Source organism: Eschrichtius robustus, chromosome 19, assembly GCF_028021215.1.
Source record: "Eschrichtius robustus isolate mEscRob2 chromosome 19, mEscRob2.pri, whole genome shotgun sequence".
Lineage (NCBI taxonomy): Eukaryota > Metazoa > Chordata > Mammalia > Artiodactyla > Eschrichtiidae > Eschrichtius > Eschrichtius robustus.
In genome coordinates this window covers 4,461,434-4,475,000 of record NC_090842.1, presented here as the reverse complement: position 1 = coordinate 4,475,000, position 13,567 = coordinate 4,461,434, and the positions used below count along the sequence as shown (strand labels likewise).

The 13,567-nt window shown below is 46.3% G+C and overlaps 1 protein-coding gene across 2 annotated transcripts in view; it reads right to left on the bottom strand.

Moving 5' to 3' along the window:
* The window catches only part of ZDHHC7 (zinc finger DHHC-type palmitoyltransferase 7), a 31,423-nt gene extending 25,725 nt beyond the window's left edge, over window positions 1-5,698 (bottom strand). Inside the window, exon 1 of one of the 2 annotated variants that reach the window (XM_068527621.1) lies at window positions 5,457-5,698. The gene's annotated coding sequence lies outside the window, so the exon portion shown is untranslated. The remainder of the gene's footprint in view (window positions 1-5,456) is intronic. The other variant, XM_068527620.1, reaches the window with a different exon arrangement.
* Between the last annotated feature and the right edge of the window lie 7,869 nt (window positions 5,699-13,567).

The window sequence follows — 13,567 nt, the reverse complement described above, 5'->3', positions numbered from 1 at the left end:
AGGAAGGAGAGAGACCCACGCTGGCAGGGCTTTTTCTGGGTGTGTCACTTGGAGCACACAGGCTGCACGAAGCAGCCTCAAAGGCACAAATGTACACAAATGCCAAAGCTTCCACCTTTATCCCCATACCAGAGCCACAGCCTGAAAGTCAAATGGAGGAGCTATTTTTAAAAATCCCAACATGGTAACTAAACCCTCAAGAATTCCAAAGCCAGAGACAAAAAGAACCCCAGAGTCCCCAAACCCTTCAAGTGTCCCGTCCCAGGGAAGACCTGAGCCTGAACCAAGCTGGTGAATCCCTGCCTCTTTCCTTATCTTCCTAAATGGGGTTTCTTTGTTTAATAGGAAATGAACTTTTATAACATCAGACTTGCCCAAACCTGCAACACGAGGCACATCTGACCCGCTCACAGTGAACCTAGCTCTCAGATGCAAGTTAATCTTACAATGTAAGATACTGGAATGTGAAAGGACAGGCCAGTTACTGAACATCTGCCATGTGTCAGGACCTTTGTACACATCATGACGGTAAACCCCGCCACCACCCTAAAAACGAGGTGCTCGCTGAGGGATGAGGAAATTGCGCCTTCGAGCGGCAGTACCCTGCCCAAGCTCACGGCCAGCAAAGCGTGGAGTTGGGGCTGTTCCGACTCCAAAGCCCACGCTCTTCCATGACAACACGCCACCTCCCTGAGCACCTGGTTTCAGAGAACGCGTTCCGTAACGAGGACACTGAATCTGGGAACTACGCACCGCTAAGAATTCAGAACGCTCCGACCAGAAATACTGTAAGAGCCTGTCTCAAGAGAAACTGCACGCTTCTCTACCCTGCCTGCCCCTGCTTATTACTGGGTCTGCAAACGCACTGCGTCCTGTCCCAGAATGACCCAAACCACCAGTTTAACACAGAGCCGGCCTCTCCTTCCATTTACTGATAACACTCCTCACACAGCCAGTATTTACTGAGCACCTTTTAACCCCTGGACACAAGGCCTCCTCTTCCCTCATTCCTACGTGCTGCCGCTGCTTCCTGCTTACAGCTGTGACCCTTCCCTTCCCACCTTTCCCACAACCCAAGCTTAGGCACCCTCACCTCTGGCTGTACCTCTGTAGAACCCTAACCAACAGAGGCGCCAAACCTTGGGACCACGGCATTCAAGGCGCCACTGAATCTGGCCCCCCTGCCCTTCCAGGCTCTTCCACGCAGCGTTCATCCTGGTTCCCGTGCCGGGCCTGTTCACACCTCTGAGCTTCTGCTCTCGCTGTTTCCTCCAATTAGAAGACTCTCACTCTCTGCCTATTTACCACGCACCCACTATGTACAAACCACTGCAGGATAAGTGTTTTCAAAACTATGAGGTGCTGTACCAATGTAAGGCATTATCTTGGCCCCATGAAGAGTCTGGATTTATTAGACAATTATTAAAATTCTACTAGAGGTTTTTCAAGAATAGAATGAAGTAGTAAGCAAGACAAGAACACATCTGTAGATAGAGGCAAAGAAGTGAGTGAAAGAGAAAAGAAATCAGAGGCAAGTGAGAGTAAGTGACTAAATGCCGTCCCCTAACAGGCAGACCAAAGTACGGACACATGTTAAACTGGAAAGGAGGCGTTTTCTCCTCCTCAGAGGCAAGGGGAAGAGAAAGACTGATGGGCATTCAGAGATATCTCAGCTGGAATGGAGTCAAAGTTGAGAGAACTCTCCCAGCAGCCTCTGCTCCATGATCTATAAGGGAGAGTCCTTTGTCAATGGTAAAGCAAAAAAAGTGTGTGTATATATATAATATATATACACACATATATATAATTTTAAGTGAGGTATAATTGATTTACAATATATGTTTCAGGTGTACGACATTCACAATTTTTTAAGGTTATATTCCATTTATGCTGCAACTAAGGAGCCCTGCAGCCACAACTAAGGAGCCTGCCTACCACAACTAAGGAGCCCACATGCTGCAACTAAAGAGCCAACGAGCTGCAACTAAGGAACCGCCTGCTGCAACTGAGACCCAGCGCAACCAAGCAAATAAATATTAAAAAAAAAAAAAATTGGCTATATTCCCTGAGTTTTACAGTATATCCTTGTAGCATATTTATTAATGACGGTTTGTACCTCTTAATCCCCCACCCCTATCTTGCCCCTCCCCTTCCCTCTCCCCACTGGTAACCACTAGTTTGTTCTCCTATAGCTGTGAGTCTGCATCTTTTTTTAAAAAGTGTATTTTTAAAGAAGGTACCATGAATGAAGGAAGGATGCTGTGTGATAAAGAATTTAACCATGCTCAAAAGAAGGTCTGGGCTTTATCGTTGGCTGACAATCTGATTTAGGGTGGGGACTGGCCACACCAGAAAGACCAACATGATTTAGGGTGGGGCTCTGGGTCACGCAGTATTAGTTGACCTGGAAACTGAGATCAACCCCGTGGGCGGTCAATCAATCAATCACTTATGCCCATGTCATAGAAGCCCAATAAAGACTCCAAACACCAAGGCTCAGGTGAGCATCCCTGGTTGGCAATACCCAGTGCACAGTGTCTCGGGTCAACGCCAGTTACGTACCACGTTCCAGCTCCTTGGGGAGAGGGCAATGGAAGCTCCATGTTTGGTACGGCCCCAGATTCTGTCCTATGAGCCGCTTCACTTGGCTGAGTTTAATAAACCATAACTCTGAGCACAGCAGCTTTCAGTGAGTTCTGTGAGGCCTTCTAGCTAGTAATCGAACCTGAGGGTGGCTTGGGGACCCCCCAGACTTGCAGCTGGTGTCAGAAGTGACGGTGGTCTTGTGTGGACTGTTCCCTCTCAACTTTGTAGTTGACCAACTCTGCAGGTGGCCCAAACTCTTCTCAGGTGCCACAGCTGAAGGGTCACACATAAGTTTTTAACCTGACCCTGCAAACTGGCTTTGGGGACAAAAGGGAGCAAGAGTGAGTGTTTATACTTTATGTGTTATATATAAAGTGTTATATATAAAGTCTATACTTTATGCTCTGCTCTAGTGTTCGAACTTTTTTTTTTTTTTTAACAAAACAAGCATGTATTACTTCTATAATTAAAACATTACCTTTAAGAAACATACCCCCAAAAAGCTGCTTTCAGAAAACTATCTTGTAGAGCTGCTCAGCATGGATTGGAGCAGGGAAATTGTGGAATCATCAGGAAAACTACTTCTCAATTCATCCCAAGCATTCATTTCATAAGTGAACTTACTGCTCGTTCCATTTCCTCAAATTAACAAAGATTATGTGATTTATGTCACCAAAGGGTCCACGCCTTGCAGGTAACAGTTTCAGTAAGAATGTAAAAGCATGTCCAGACTTCTGACTGGCTCAAGACTGTTCTTATATAAAGCTCCTTTCAGTACTTTCTCTCTCTCACTGAGAGAGTCATTCTGTTCACGCTAATATTTGTCCTTTCTAGAAGAGGATTTCTGCTTTCATAGTGCATTGATTAGCAAGGCTGAAAATTCCCAATTCACTCACTGTAATCGAGGCAGACTCTGAGTCATTGGTAAAAAAAAACAAACTTCTGTATACATCTCTACCCACTTTGCTTTGACGTGAGATGTGTGCATAAAGATTTCCAACTGTTGATTTATGAATTCTTTAGGAAATTACTATCAAATAGTCTCATGCTCCTCCACCTCACAACTTAAAAGCCCACCTACCAGCCTCACTCCTGAAAGCACACAATCCAAATAATGTCAGTCACTCGACCCTTCTATTTACCAGAATCTTCAAGAGATGCAATTTAAGATGTCTGTTCCATTCTGTTTTTCAAATATCCCAAGAGCCTTTCTCTTTAATCAAGTATTCTGGGGCTTCCCTGGTGGTCCAATGGCTAAGACTCCGCACCCCCAGTGCAAGGGGCTCGGGTTTGATCCCTGGTCAGGGAACTAGATCCCACATGCCGCAACTAAGAGTTCGCAGGCCGCAACTAAGAGTTCGCAGGCCACAACTAAGAGTTCGCATGCTGCAACTAAGTTTGCATGCTGCAATGAAGATCCTGCATGCCGCAACTAAGACCCAGCGCAGCCAAAATAAATAAAAGTTAAAAAAAAAAAAAAGTATTCTGACTTCCTAAGAAGCAAATTTAAGGCGCGGGCTTTCTCTAGTTGCGGCGAGCGGGGGCTACACTTCGTTGTGGTGCGTGGGCTTCTCGTTGCGGTGGCTTCTCTTGTTGCGGAGCACGGGCTCTAGGCGTGCGGGCTTCAGTAGTTGTGGCATGCAGGCTCAGTAGGTGTGGCTTGTGGGCTCTGGAGCGCAGGCTCAGTAGTCAGTAGTTGTGGCGCTCGGGCTTAGTTGCCCCGTGGCATGTGGGATCTTCCCGGACCAGGGTTCGAACCCGTGTTCCCTGCCTTGGCAGGCGGATTCTTAACCACTGAGCCACCAGGTAAGTCCCCAAGGTGACTTTTAAAAAGGTGACTTCAGATAAGTAAACGTTGTTAAGACAGTATCAAAAAGATTAAATCTGACTTTTAAAAAGGTGACTTTAAGCAAATAAAATTTGTGAAAGTATCAACAGATTAAATCCATCATCTTTGAGGTGAAGAATCTAAGAAGAAATATACATTGGCCCAGATTTCTAGACCATTTGAGACAGCAGCAGTAAAACAGATAAATCTATGTGCATTAAGTACAAACACTAAGCAGACTGCAAACATTAAACACTGTAGCATTGATTGGACAGCCCTTTACACCACCTGGTCAGTAAAAGAAGCTACAAAGCATCTACATCAACAGTTCTTACACCTCCCCCCCCCAAAAAAAACTGGTTACCCATAAGCCAATAAAGTGTGTCCATCCAACAGCGAAAAGAGACTTAGTTTCAGCAGCAATGACTCCTCAGGAGAGATGAGCCTTGGCGACAGCAAGAAAAGATGCAAACATTGCCCTGAAGGCTGACCTGACTTGTCCCAGGTGCCCTGGCAGGCAATACCCCAAAGATCACTGGCAGGGGAAGGGAAGATAAGGAAGAAGGTGGGCAAAGAATAAAAAAGAAAAATTAAAACTTACAAAGGAGGGAAGAACAGGAGCATTCATTCGAGAAGCCATGGGCGACGTTAGAGGAAGCCCACTGTAATGCATGCCTATAAACTACTCCTTACAGCTTACACAGGGTTTACTGCCACTCTGCTGACTCCAACGACAACGCCGCTATTAGTTATTAAAGGAGAAAACCGTGGCTCGGAGACCTGAGTGTCACACCCAAGGTCAGGCAAAAAGCTGGGGCTGCAATTCGGGCCCTACCCCGAAAGATGCACTAAGGAGTGACAAGGAGACACCTGGAAGAGAAGTCAAGCGCTAGCACAGAGGTGCCCCCGAGGAACTCGGGAAGGTCGTAGGTGCGGGGCGGGGTGGAGGAAAGGGAGCAGGGGGCCCGGGGCTGGCGGACGGGGGCCTGGAGTGGCCGGGAGACCCGGGCGCGAGCAGCCCGCCCCGGCCCGCCGCACTCACCCGAGGCCCGGGCGGGGTCGCCCGGCGCTGCGGCTCCTCCCGGCCTGCGGCGGCGGCGGCGGCGACTGCAGCGGCCGAGGCAGGGACGCATCATGCGGCCGCACTCATGGCCGGGCCGGAGGGGGCCCCGCGGCTCGGCTCGGTCCTGCCGGGCCGGTCGGAGGAAGGCGGCCTCCGAGCGGACACGAGAGACAGAGCCCAACCTGGAGAGCTTGGCGGCACGACCCCCGGAAGTGAACCCCGCGTGGTCAGCGGCGCCGCGTTTGCGCAATTCCGGTCGCGCCGCTCCCGGCAGCGGATAAGGGTGCGTGAGGTGGTTTGCTGGGGCTCAGCGGCCGGGATCCCTCTGGGACAGAGGGTCTTAAAGACGGACAATTCCCAGAGAAAGACGGCTCTTAGTCGCAAGGTCCCCTCGCTAAAATAAAGGGATCCATCCAAACTGAGGTCCGGAAGAGAAAGGATGAGGGCTACGGGCTGCCGCAAGGTCCAAGCCGCGCCGGCTAGGCTTTTTGACTTGGGGAGGAGTTCTTGCCCGGGTTTACTGCGCCCGCGGTGGCCCTTCTGAGCCAGCGTTACGTGTGGCCTGTACGGCGTGCGAGGACGGAACACGGGTTAATGGAGAAGCGCGAGTGGGAACGACGGAGCCAGAAAGCACGTGGGGAGTAGGGGAAGCGCCATTGGATGCGCGATTCCTGATTCGCTGAGCCTCTGGTTCCCCTCTGAGCGACCTGGAAACCATGGCATCCCAGCGATTCCTTCCAGATGCTAAGTCCTAAGTTTTTTGAAGGTGGAAACGTGGTTGGGTTTTGTTTGGTTTTTTTTTTTGGGTGGGGGTGGTATTTCCTACAATATTTGGGACAACTTCCGCAGGGCTGGGAAGTAGGCGCTCAGTGTTTGTTATTAAACTCTTTTTAAGTACCCGCTAACCTGTAAGATTGATTAGAAACAGTAATTGCAGCTGCGGGATCTATCAGACTCTCACTGCCTGCAAGCCACCTTTTCACAATTTACCGTTCTTGCTCCCAGAAACGCTTATCCAGCCAAACTTTTGGAAGTAAGGGGTGCATTAATCATCAAAATTTGAACTTTAAAAGCTTAAAATTTTGTTACTGTACCTCTGCATTTACAATGGGGCTATGCATTCAGTCAGCCCTCATTGAGCCTCCTATTTCCTGGTCTGTTTATTCCCACAAGGAAGAAAAGTGGGGTAGGCCTCCAAGCCGTGGTCAATTCTTTTTGCATAGGCTGAAAGAAAGGATGATTGTCTTTGGAGAACATCAAGACTACAAGTGCCTGCTATGCTTAAGATATACTTGCTATGAGCAAGTTAAGAGTATCTTTTTTTTTTAATTGAAGTATAGTTGATTTACAATATCGTGTTAGTTTCAGGTGTACAGCACAGTGATTCAGTTATACATATATATACATATGTATCTATTCTTTTTCAGATTCTTTTCCCTTATAGGTTATTACAAAATATTGAGTATAGTTCCTTGTGCTATACAGTAGGTCCTTGTTGGTTATCTATTTTATATATAGTAGTGTGTATGTTAATCGCAACCTCCTAATTTATCCCTCCCCCCAAAAGAGTATCTTTAAAAAAAAAAAAAAAAGCTTAAATCATGACTGTGATACAAATATAAACACACGTCAAAGATTTAACTCACCAATTCATGAGGAAGTAGGTAAGGTGATACATGTAGTTCAGAGATGAATCCAAAAGGCAGGCACATGTATGCAGTCAGGAATGCTGCAATGAATTTGCTTAATAGAGCCAAAACTGGCTTCTTGTACAATGGGGAAGTCAATTGAACTTCTACCAGACAAGATTCATTTGTATGTCTGATATCGGTGGACAAAAATTGTTACCAAGTTGGTCAACTGGACCTGCGCCGGGGTCCTAGCCCCAGCCGAGACCTGTTGTCTTTTTCCGATCAGATTCGCACAGACAATGATGAAACCAGTGCTGAGACTGGAATAGTACCAGCTGTTTTTAGTGGCCAAAGAATGGAAAGGGGGACTCTAGTTCGCAAATCAACTTCTCAACCCAATTCAGGTGGAGCCACCAAATATATTGGCGGGTCGAGGTAAAAAGGAGGGAATTGGAAGGAGTGGGAGGAATATTCGTGACTTACTGGTATAATGAGGCTCAAGGTCTACTGGAAGTCAAATCTTCGGCCATCTTGGGCCTGGTTGGTTCTAACCAGTTCTCATTTTTTTTCTCTTTGCATCTTCCTCCTGAAACTTAGATAAGAATATTTGGTTTCCATTCGAGGGAGGGTCAGGGATATGATTCCGGGGCAACAGCCTTGGTAACAGAATCACTTAGATTGCTTTCGATTCTCCAAAACCTATAGAGTTATAAATAGCTTAAAGCAAAGAAAAAAATCCATAGAACCACATAACCCAAGGCTGTGCATGACAACACCTAGTTGTCCATTGAAGGCACCCAATAATTTTTTTTGACCCATTTCAAAGTCTTTCACAAAAAGACTCATAATTCTCCTCTGTCCCCACACTTGTATAAGCTTGTTTATTGTAACTTTAAAATTGCATTGTTGCTAAAGGAAATGGCACAGTAAAATCATTCATTAAAATATTTAACAGGGATGACAGCAGTTGACAAAAACAATTCAACTCTTTCAAGGATTTTCATCTGTTTCTCAACAGACTTGATATGTGGTCTTCTGCAAGTCATTTCCCCTCTCCAAACCTCAGCTTTTTTTTTTTTTTTTAATCTCTAAAATATGAGCTCAGACTTGATTTCTAAGGTTTCTTCCTGTTCTGAGACTGTGGTTCAACACAGTTTTTTGCCTCACCCTGACTTCATAAGGCCCATAGAACCAAAAACCTAACATTGGAGGCCCTTGCAGGGATGGGAAACATCCCATCTCCAGGATTAGTTCTGTTTACCCATCAGGAGCTAGTTTCCAGCTAACCACTCGTCCCAGGAAATAGTTCTTTTAAAGTGGAGCCTCTGTTCAACCACGTGAAAAGATGAATGCAAATTTAAAGTACCAAGAGACCCCATTTTTCACCTAGTGAGTTGGCAAAGATGAAAGTTTGGTGATTCTCTGTTGGCAAGGCAGCCCAAATTGGTGCCATTGTCAATTTATTCAGCTCTTTGCAGAGCAAGATAGCAATGTGAATCACAAAAATCTAAGTGTACGTACCCTTTGACCCAGCAGTCCCACTCAGGAGTTTATCCTGCAGATAGACTCACCCATGTACACAAAGATGTTTGCACTTCCGTATTTACAGTAGGATGTTTGTAGAAGCAGAAAACTGCATCGCCCTGTATGCCATCAGTATATTAAATAAAGTATGTTATACATACAAATGGAATGCTGTGGTGTGCAGTGGCCTTTGAGGTATATTAAGTCCCTTGTGTAAAACTGTGTATTTGTGTGAAAAAGAAGATTTGGGGGATATATATGTTTATTGTACACAGAATGTCCCTGGAAAAATATACAAGGAATAGGTCTGTAACTTGTTAAGCTAGTAAACCATGCATCCATTTTTAAATACATCAAAATTAAAAATAAATGAGACAACCCAATAGAACAATTGGCAAAACACAGGTACTTCACAGAAGAATACCCAAAACATGAAAAAATGCTCATTTTCGTTAGTCATCAGGGAAATGCAAACTTAAACCACAATGAAATCGTATTTACACACCCACTAGAATGGCGAACGTGAAAAAACAAGTGCTGGCAAACATGTAGAAAAACTGGGACTTCCATACACTTCACTGCTGGGGGTAGGAATGTGATTATTTAACTGCCCAGGACAACTGTTTGGAGTATCTGCTGAAGGTGGACCAAAAGACTTGTGCTAGAATGTTCCCACAATACACAGTACAGCGTTGTTCATGGATGTTTAGGTTGTTTGTAGTTTGGGGCTAGAATGAATGAATCGTGGTATACGTATACAGTGAAATACTGTACAGAATGAAAGTACACACTACGTACAACAGTACAAATAAATCTCACAAATAGGATGTTGAATAAAAGAAGCAAGACATAAAAGAATACATACTATATAATTTTATTAATAAAAAGCTCAAACTTGGGCAACACTGATCTTTGGTGTAGGAAGACAGGGCAGGGCAGTGATGGCCACTGAGGTGGGGATGCCAGGGTGCTAGTTATATTCTATTTCTTGATCTGGGTGCTGCTTGTATGAGTGTTCACTTGGTAAAAATTCAGCCACGTACATTTATGATTTTTATGCTGTACTTTAAGTAAACAGTGGGAGAAAGAGAGAGAGAGACTTCCAAGGGTTGTACGGTGGAAAATCAGAAATTTCTTCAGAAGGGAGTTTGGGTGGTTTCTTATTTTTTCCACTGAGATCGTGATGTTGAATGCATCAGGAAGCCAGAAGGTTGAAACTCCACAACCCATGGTGTTGAACAAGGCCCAGGAAGTCCAAACAACCCAAAGTGGTATGATATGTTCCTGAATTCCTTTTCACTGGGCCACCTCACCTCCAGCTGTGGGTAGAGCCTGCTGGGCAGCAGGCCTGTGCTTGGGGCTCTGTGTCCCCTGGATGTCCCACGCTTGCTCTCTCATGCCCTTCAGGACTTGATTCGGAGCACATCTTCCTCCCCGGCACCCTACTGAAAAATTCTCCCTCTCTCCCATTCCTCCAACAGTTCACTTCCCCCTCCCTGCTTTGCTCCTGGTCACAAGTCAGCTAACATCCTCTGTCACTTAGTTATTCCATTGTTTATCCCTCACTGCAATGCAAGCCTCGTGAAAGGCAGGGATTTTGTTGGTCTCGTTCGCTGTCAAAATGCAGCGACTCAATAAATATGCATTGAATGAATTAACGAACATGCCATGGTAGGCCCGTTTTTCAGACGAAGAAACAGGCCCAATGAGTTTAAGGAGTGTGCTGAAGGTCATACAGCTAGGAGAGGAGCCTCGCTGACTCATAGATTCTCTTCATCCTCATGTCTGTGAAACTGCTACGATCTCTTTGTGCAGCTGAGAAAACAGGCTCAGAGTTAAGTGATCGCCCCAAAGAAGCAGAGCACAGCTAGCCTGCAGACCTCATTCTGTCCAGCTCTGAAGATCCTGCTGTTTCTACCATAACATTCTCACTCTCTAAGGAGCCCGAGGCCATGCGCTATACATAGCAGCTCTGTACCAAGTCCTGAGGGCTCACCTGGGATGTGATCCGCCCAGCCCACCCAGCTCCTCCTACCAGGACCTGATCCACCAAGTTGCCTGGAAGCAAGTCCTTGCCCATTTGTGCTCTGGCTCCAATAACTCAGTCCTCTTCTTTTCCTCCGCCTCCACCCTCCAGATCCTTATCTTAAACCTATATTGGTTCATTCAACAAATATTTAATCCTCTACTCTCGGAACCGTGTTAAGTGCTGCAGACACGGGGGTGAGCAAAACCAGACAAAGTTCCTACCTGTTGTGGAGCTCAGAGACTAATTAAACAGATAAAAAAGTGGGCAATTACAAACTGGTGCGTTCCTATAAAGGAAAAGGACGTGTGTGGTGAGCGAGTATACCTGGGTATCTGACCTGATCTAGGGGTCACAGTGGAAGGCTTCCTTTAGGATGTGATATGTGAAGAACAAGGGTATTTGATGAGTAAAGGAGTGCAGGGGATGGAGGAAGAGTTCCAGGCAAAGGGGTAAGTGGGGAGGTCCTCCGTGGAAAGCAACGTGGATTGTTTGGAGTTCTATAAGGAGCCCTGTGTGGAAGGCATGGGGGGAGTGGCTTGAGACCAGGCTGGAGAGCTTGGAAGGGACCAGGTCATGCAGGACCCTAACAACCATTTGAGGGATTCTGGCCACATCTGAGGGGGGAAGCCACTGGAAGGTTTGATCCCATTTGTGGTTTTTAAAGGTCACTCCAGGGAGTTCCCTGGTGCCCTAGTGGTTAGGATTCTGGGCTTTCACTGCCGTGGCCCTGGTTGGGGAACTGAGATCTCACAAGCTGCGTGGTGCAGCGGAAAAAATAATAATAATAAAAAAAAGGTCACTCCAGTGGCTTACTGGAGAACAGACTGGAGAAGGGAAAGAATAGATGCAGGGAAATGTCAACTAATAAATGCTGATGGAGCAATCGAATTCCAACACTCACCATTCTGCAGCCACCATAGCAGTATCATTAATGGGTGCTAAACCACTGGGTGAGAATTCATTGGAAAATAGGATATTTAAGTAGTCTAAAAGTATCTTCCCGACAGATGACCAATGACTTACAAAGGGAAAAAAGTACCTTGACGGTGGAGAAATGTATCACCATCTCAACCTCGGGTCAATAATGAGACAAACGAATGCGTGTGCCTCCTGATAGGATACGCACTGAGGACACGCTTCAGTGATGCAGCACTGCTGTCAAAAATGTGTTACCTGGGGACTTCCCTGGAGGTCCAGTGGTTAAGAATCCATCTTGCAATGCAGGGGACGCGGGTTCGAGCCCTGGTTGGGGAACTAAGATCCCACACGCGGCGGGGCAACTAAGCCTGCGCACAACAGCTAGAGAGAACCGCACGCCTCAACAAAAGATCCCGTGTGCCGCAACTCAGACCGGATGCAGCCAATACATAAGTAAATAATATATAAGAAAAAATAGAAACAAAAATGTGTTACCTGACTTTATACAGGAGCAGGCAGAAAAACCTAAACTGAGAGACATTTACACAACATGCAGCCTGTATTTTTTTTTTTACTTTAAAAATTTTTTTATTATTTATTCATTTATTTTATTTTATTTAGTTTTGGCTGCATCGGGCCTCTAGTTGCGGCACGTGCAGGATCTTCATTGAGGCACGCAGGCTCTCTTGATGAGGCGTGCAGGCTCAGTAGTTGTGCCACGCGGGCTTAGTTGCCGTGGGATCTTAGTTCCCTGACCAGGGATTGAACCCGCATCCCCTGCATTGTAAGTCGGATTCTTTAACACTGGACCACAAGGGAAGTCCCGAGCTTGTACAGATCAGTGTCTTGAAGGACAAAGAAAAGCTGAGAACTATTCCAGATTAAAGGGGACTGCCTTTGAAGATGGAGGAAGGGGCCTCAAGCCAAAGAATGCAGGCAGCCTCTAGAAGCTGGAAAAGGCAAGGAAATCATTCTTCCTGAGCCCCCAGAAGGAATGCAGCCCCGCTGATACCTCAATTTTAAGAGCTGACCTGCAGAACTGTAAGATAATAAATTTGTGTTGTTTTAAGCCACTAAATTTGTGGTCATATTAGGGCGAAGGGAAAATAGACATGGTGGGCAACCAGAAACAAAGAACTGATGCTAAGCCACGTTGCCTGCTTTCTCCTGTGTAGTTCTTTTTTGGATTCATCCTCTAATCAAAGTATTTTGAATATTGATTCACCCATCAAATAAATATACTATCTCTCCCACCTTTTCTTCATGCCCGTTATACAATATCACAAGATATCTTAGCAAATGCTTGGTTCCAGGTATCTGTTGCTTTCCCTTTTTTTAAAAAAAATATATTTATTTATTATTTTTGGCTGCGTTGGGTCTTCGTTGCTGCGCGCGGGCTTTCTCTAGTTGCGGCAAGCGGGGATGACTCTTCGTTGCGGTGTGCAGGCTTCTCATTGCGGTGGCTTCTCTTGTTGTGGAGCACGGGCTCTAGGTGCGCGGGCTTCAGTAGCTGTGGCACACAGGCTCAGTAGTTGTGGCACACGGGCTTAGTTGCTCCGAGGCATGTGGGATCTTCCCGGACCAGGGCTCGAACCCCTGTCCCCTGCGTTGGCAGGCAGATTCTTAACCACTGCGCCACCAGGGAAGTCCCTGTTGCTTTCCCTTGCCTGCCCCAAATCCACCCCTCTTCCCCTGGCAAGAGCACCTCAGTTTCCCATGGGCACCCACCCTTCCCTTCCTCTCCACCCAGTAGTTAGGTGGGGCTGATTCCCAAAACCTGGCCTCAGCGGTTGGTTTAAGGGCCTGAGCACATGAGTGATGTTGGTCCATTCAGACCAAATCCTGAGACTTTTGCTGGAAATACTGAAGGAGAAAATTCTTTTTTTCCACAGGGGCTGCTAAGTTGAGAGAACATAAGCCTGTTGCTGCTGAAGACCACTCTATAAAAAGAACCTGATCTGAGAATGAAGCCCAGCCTACAGAGGGAA